This window comes from Mixophyes fleayi, chromosome 8 (assembly GCF_038048845.1).
Source record: "Mixophyes fleayi isolate aMixFle1 chromosome 8, aMixFle1.hap1, whole genome shotgun sequence".
In the NCBI taxonomy this organism is placed as follows: Eukaryota; Metazoa; Chordata; class Amphibia; order Anura; family Limnodynastidae; genus Mixophyes; species Mixophyes fleayi.
In genome coordinates this window covers 41,575,811-41,582,929 of record NC_134409.1, presented here as the reverse complement: position 1 = coordinate 41,582,929, position 7,119 = coordinate 41,575,811, and the positions used below count along the sequence as shown (strand labels likewise).

At 40.9% G+C, this 7,119-nt stretch overlaps 1 pseudogene; it reads left to right on the top strand.

The window, feature by feature from the left end:
* Positions 1-1,962: 1,962 nt before the first annotated feature.
* On the top strand, positions 1,963-2,081 carry LOC142100293 (5S ribosomal RNA; annotated as a pseudogene).
* The last annotated feature ends 5,038 nt before the right edge of the window (positions 2,082-7,119 follow it).

Sequence of the window (7,119 nt, the reverse complement as noted above, 5' to 3'; positions counted from 1 at the left end):
ATACCTCGTTATGCCGTTTGGATTGCGTAACGCCCCGGCCGTCTTCCCGAGCTTTGTAAACGAGATCTTCCGGGATCTCCTCTATGTTTGCGTGGTCGTCTATCTGGACGACATTTTGATTTTTTCTCAAGACCTCCTCTCTCATCGGAGACACGTGGCCGAAGTTCTTCTCAGACTCAGACAGAATCAACTATTCTGTAAATTGGAGAAATGCTCCTTTGAACTTCCACAAATTCCCTTCTTGGGCTACCTGGTCTCTGGATCTGGTCTCAAAATGGACCCTGAGAAAGTATAAGCTGTCTTACAATGGCCTCTTCTCACGAGCCTTAAAGCTATCCAGCGCTTTTTGGGCTTTGCCAATTATTATTGGCGCTTCATCCAAGGGTTATCCACCATTGTTGCTCCGTATTTAACTTGTGTGCAAAACAGAATACTAATTTGCACCCCTTGCATTGTAACATGGTTTTGTTCAGGAGACTTAAATAAGAAATTTCTTAAGTTAAGATCCTTAATGAATCAGGCCCAAGGTGATTATAAACTACTAGAACCATTTCATCATCGACATCATCATTTATTTATATAGTGCCAGCAAATTCAGTAGCGCTCTACAATTGGGAACAAACAAAATAATAAAACAGTACTCGGTAATAGACAGAGAGGTAAGAACACCCTGCTCACAAACTTCACAAGGTCTTCGCCTATAACAGCCCACTTTCTAAGGAACATGATTTGCTTTACAGCACTCATTTGTCCCTAGATCTTAATTCATGCTAGTATTAATTTATAAAAAGCAATATTGCTGGTGGAGTGGACAGGACATATGAGGTAGTAGACAATTGCACAGGTAGCGAAAATCCAAAATACAGGACAAAGGTCAGGACAGTCTGAGTACAAAGTGTATTCAAGAGACAGGCTGAAGTCTTGGCTAGCTGCAGTCAATAGCATGAATCCGAAATACATTGTGGGATCAGGGCTGGCTAAAATCATTGCAGAAATCTGTTAAAACAGGTCAAGGTAAGGGCAAGAAGAGATTAATGCAAATCCAGAAACAGGCAATGGTCAGGGACAGCAGAAGACCGCAAAATCTAGTAAACGATCTGGGTCACAAAAAGAAGTCAAATCATTGGAAAAAGGAGAAAGAAAAAAGAAACTGACTGAAGTTTGTTGCACAAAAACATAAATTGTGCACCAAACGTATGCCATTTTCTTTTTTCTTTCTCCTTTTTCGTTGTAACCTTGTACTAACTGGTAGCAACTTTATGCCATCAAATTGTCGGATTAGCAAAACCTAATAAATGATATATTAGATTAGATCAAAGATGGTATCTAGTTATAGCCTTGCGTACAATTAAATACTAGTGCGACTACAGCAACGTTTTCTTTTAAGCACACTAGCTCAAGTAGAAACTATAACCAGCACTTGTGATCAACAGGAATGTTTTTTTTTTAAGGATAGCCAATGAGGACAGACCAACCACAGGGTCCTTTTAAAGTAATGTGTGCTTTCTTCTTAATAAAGGTGTATCACTTCCTCTTTGTCCTCCACTGTTACATATAAAGAAACAAACACAAAAGATCATAGTGCTAACTCTTGAACCTAAACAGCTGCAAACTTTCTTCTGATTTATACTTCACAGCAGATATAATCCAATTATATTTCAAACTCATAAATATTCTCATCGACAAGTGTAATATCAATCTCCTTTTCTTTTGTTTTTTAAAGAGGTCTGACTTTATAGGAGTTATTTACTTTTTACAGATGAACCAAGCAAAGTATTTTATTTCACTTATCACTCCACAGATTGGGTTTATAAACAAATAAAGCAACAATTGTGTGATTTGCTTAAAAAGTAAACAAATATTCTTTATTTTCCTAATATATAAAAAAATATAAAAACATTTGATACGCCTTTATTAGGGAGAATGCACACATCACTTTAAAAGGACATTGTGTTGATATATGCCTACAGCCACACCACCCTGAACAAGCTCAATCATGTCTGATCTTGAAAGTTAAGTAGGGTCAGGCCAGGTTAGTACTTGGATGGGAGACAACCTGGGAATACCAGGTGCTGTAGGCTAAAGTATTATTAATGAAATTCTATTATTATTGCATTGTATAATGTACTAGTAGCGCACAGTACACTTTGTTTTTTTTGATATTTTGTAATATTGGTTAGATTGGATATTAACCTAAGGTGTATATTGCTGCAATTGAAGGAAACACAGGGGAATCTAAAACATTTATCTATTGCTAATGAATGTGGGGTGTTATTTGGGCAATGTGAAACGTCCCCTAAGTTTGCACCTGTCAGACAACTGAGGTATCATATTTATGATTCCAGCTCAAATTGTAAGGCTGATGCCTTTGGGTGGTTGAACAGCAAGCTGTTTTTGAGCCCCTTCCCTTAGTGGCACCAGCCCTTTGCTAACAAGTGTACGGCTGGATTTTACTATGGCAGGGGGAATCTACACTTATGGTCTCCCAGTTATAGTGTTAACCAGCCCAGATTTTCTAGCACTGAGGGTGGATGAGATAATGAAGTTTGTGGGCATAATACCTGTTTTTTCATTTGCTTAAACATTATTACATTGTCTATGGACTGCCTTTATTACAGGTTGCAATTTGGTGTTTGAAGTGCGCTTTTATATTACTCAGAAAGTGTAACATGCAGGTGCAAAAGGGCCCCATTCAAAGTGTACAATGAAATCTGATCTTGGCTCTGAGAATTCAAGTCCTTTTGTGAAGTGGAATTGGCAAGGAAAGTGACCTTCTCCACCCCTTTATCTCATTACAATAATATCGCTCTGCCAAATGAAACCTGATTTCTGCACTGCTCACAAAACACGTGTTACCCTCACAAATGCAGTGTAAATCTAGGTGTAGTTTTGCAAATCAGATCACAGGGCTGGTCCAGAGCTGCAATTATGCATGAGCCAGAACAGCTTGGGTAAGGGGCAGAAAATTAATATTTGTAGAGACAGAGAAGGCCTAGGCTGCCATTCTTACAGTGTCGATATAGGACCTTCTGGCGGACCCTCGAACGTCTTATTGACTATATAAATTGGGAGATACTTGACTGGATATCCTTGAGGATGACGGAAGGATCTCGGACTGGCCACAAATGGAATAAATAGAGCAGTCTATGGAGTAGATTAATTTTCATGACAGCTACTCTATCAACCCAGGAAATAAAGAGAGAGCTCCAGGTGTTCAAAACACATTTTGGGGAAAGGGGAAGCGGAGTTAGCCACAAATTATTTGTCATAATGTTTAATTAGGTTAACACCCACATATTACATTTTCTAAGGCTGTCAGTTAAACTTGAAGGTTTCTTACAAATATCTTTGTATATCAAGAGGGAAGTTGAGGGCAAGCACTTATGTTTTATCTGAATTTATCTTAAAGTTCAGTAGCAGGCCATAGTTTCTAATCTCAGACATTAAGGATGGAATTGAGACATGAGGATTTGTAAAGGTGAGAAGGATGTTGTCTGCGCAGAGTGTTAGTTTGGAAGATTGAGATCCTGTTGTAATGCCAGAAATATTCTGAGTAATCCTAATTCTAGCTGCAAGTGGATCCATCATTAAGGCATAGAAGAGGGGAGACAATTTACAGCCCTGAGTTGTGCCATTACAGATTGGGAAAGCGAAGGAAGAACAACCATTTCCAAGAACTGAGGCCATGGAATTAAAATATAAAGAGACAATACTCTTAATAAAGAGTCCTCATATGCTGGCTGTGTTGAGGACTTCACGCCTGAATGACCAAGAAACTCGATTGAAAGCTTTTTCAGCATCAAGTGCCACCACCAGTGCGGGAGTCTTTAGTTTGTTATCAGCGTAAATTATATTGATGGTTTTTTTAGTGTTATCCACAGCCTGGTGGTTCAGGATACAATCCACTTGATGTGGATGGATCAAAGATGATATTACTCTTGCAAGTCTATTAGCTAATATTTTGCCAATTCATTTTATATTCACAGTTAAGAGGAAAATGGATTGATAGCTTGCACATTGGCTAGGATCCTCACTCTCTTTAGGGATTACTACTATATTTGCTCTGGTGGAGGCCCCAACAACTTCCTTGCCCTCGAATATGGTATTAAATAGATCTAATAACATGGGAGAGAGGGCTGGTAGCAGTTTTTATAGTAAATTGCAGTGAGGCCGTCTGGACCCGTTGCAGAGGCATTTTTGAGGGACTTGATGGGAGCTTAAGCTCTTCATCAGTTATTTTCATGTTAATGAAGGTCATTTGGGGTACAGATAAGGAGGGGAGATGGCATTCCCCAAGCAATTGTCTGACGCAGAGATTGTAGGGGGAAATGGTCAACTATAATTTGAGGGATCGCATATTTTAGTTTGAGGCAGAATCTTGTATTGATATTATTTGATTACACACTGTCTTTTGGATCTAAGGCGATGGGTTAAGATAGAGTCTGCTTTATCCCCCTTCTCATAATACCTTTGCAGGAGCCACTGCAGGGTATTATCTACCTTGGATGATAGGATTTGCTGAAGCTGTCCTTTGAGGGTGAGGAATTTTAGGTATGTCTTACACTTAGGGTGACATTGCTGTTTCACTGTGAGAGTGGATATAGACAATTCCAGATCGAGGACATGTTTTGTTCTTGATTTTTGCACGGCAGAGGACATGCTGATAAGACGGCTGTGTATAGATGCCTGATGAGCTTACCATACAATTGTGGGGGGATATCTGGGGTGGAATCAAGTTCCCTGATCTCCACAATTGCTTGTGAGATTTTTTGCCTATCCTCCTTTTTAGATAGGAGACAATCGCTGAGGCACCAAGTAGAGTGAAAGGGGTGGGTGCAATTGCACCTAGATCTATGTGTAATAAGACTGCAGAGTGGTCAGAGAAGGATGTAGGCATGATATCATTGGAGAGCAGGAGGAGAATGGCCAATCTACTGGTACCATATCAATGTCAGAGTGAGTGTTGTGTGGGGCAGAAAAATGTGTGTAGTCACGCAAGGATGAATTTAAGACTCTCTGGGAATCATAGAAATCATGTAATTTAAGGAAAGAGTAGAGCTTATGAGATTTCTAAGAGGGCCTATGAGGGTAGGATGAGTGGGTGAGCAATCTAATTTTGCGTCTCATATGGTATAAAAATCCCAACCAGCTATGATGTGACCCCTGGCAGACTGAAGGAGTTTAGTGAAAAATTTGTCAAAAAAGGCACCCTGTCCCATGTTTAAGGTATTTAGTGTAGCTACCGTGATAGGTGTCTGGGACAATGTTTTGGTTATGATCGTGTATCTTCCCTGTTCGGCTAGAATCAAAGTAAAGGGAACTGAGGGGTGAATTAAAATAGCCGTTCCACATACGAGCGGAGGAGGAGTAAAAGGCTTGTGCATAGGTCCTATTAGTGAGTTCCAGATGCGAACTGGCAAAATGAGTTTCCTGAAACAAAACTGTATGTGCTTTTGAGCGTTTAAAATTCTACTATGCCATTGTGCGTATCTATAGAATATTAAGCCCCTTCGCATTCAGGGACAAAGTCAGGAGGCGGGGTGAGGACAATGCATAGAATGCAAGGGAACCCATTCAAATAGACTGTTTTGATTAAGTTGTGTGGTGAATGATGTTAGTATGGGAGGGTGGGGGATGGGGGGGACTAGGGACTTGCAAGCCAGCCAATCTCAAGTCCAAAGTACGTGAATGGATACATCCTGTGTGTCAGGGGGCTGTGGGGAAAGTGACTGACAGCCAAATTACTAAAAAATAGTAAATATGTGTATAAAATAAGAAAAGAGTGAGGGGGAAGGGAGCTGAACCACAGGGGGCACACACCAAAAGTCAAACAAACAGAGACAGGGACATTTTATCCGGGAGGATGGCACATGGTTTGAAAAAAGAAGGAGAAAAAAGGCTTGGAAATACCCAGCAAGAGTGGAAAGGCTCATGGGATGACTGACTGACTTCCAGCGTGACCTAAGTACATTAGCGATATATACAATTTTTTTTCATCTCAAGTTTGAGATAAGATACTAATAAATTGAAACCAGCTCAACATGCAAGATAACAAGATAAAACATTAGACAAAAGAAAGAGGGGTATGGCCCTTGCCAAGGAGGGAAATGTGCCTATTACATGGTACATTAAGAATTAAACATGAACATGACCAGAAAGAGTAGGTAGAAATAAACTGGAGAGTTTACTGTATGGGAGAGATGATCTCAGTAGAAACTTCTGAAAGAGCCGGAGAAGAGATTGTATCAGATTGGGATACAAATGAACAACTCTGAAGGACCTGCAAAGACAAAACTGAGATAAACAAACCAAAACATATAGACAGAGGCAATGAGTCTTATACACTTGGTAAGGGGTACAGCTGGGTGACTATTCCTTAGACCAGTCAGGAGTAGGCGCTTTCTTGACTTGTGAAGAAGCAAGTGCAGGTGACATAGGGGGAGCCAAGGGCACTCCCAGTTCATCGAGCATGGTCATGCCTTCCTCAGGGGTTTTTAAACTGTGTGCGGTTACATTGTGGGTAACTTGGATGTCACAGACTTCTAGGATGCTAGGACCCTGATCTGCCAAATTACTAGTACTTTTGCAGTTGACGCGGAGTCTAACGCAACGGCTGGTCTTCTCCAGGAACCCTCTGGTCGCGGCCCTCAGGAGAGTATGGTGAGATCAGTGGATTTCAGCGTTAACTGTAGACTGTGTCACAGGAATGGTGGGCGAAGATAATCTGCAGATAGAAGGTATAGCCACTGGAACAGCGGGTATGATGATCTGCGGATAGCAGGTATAGCCACTGGAACAGCGGGAATGATGATCTGCTGATAACATGTTTATCCACTGGAACAGCGGGTATGATGATCTGCGGATAGCAGGTATAGCCACTGGAACAGCAGCAATAATGATCTGCGTATAACAGGTTTAGCCACTGGAACAGCGGGTATGATGATCTGTGGATAGCAGGTATAGCCACTGGAACAGCGGGAATGATGATCTGCAGATAACATGTTTATCCACTGGAACAGCGGGTATGATGATCTGCGGATAGCAGATTTAGCCACTGGAACAGCGGGTATGATGATCTGCGGATAGCACGTATATCCACAAGGAACAGTGGGAATGATG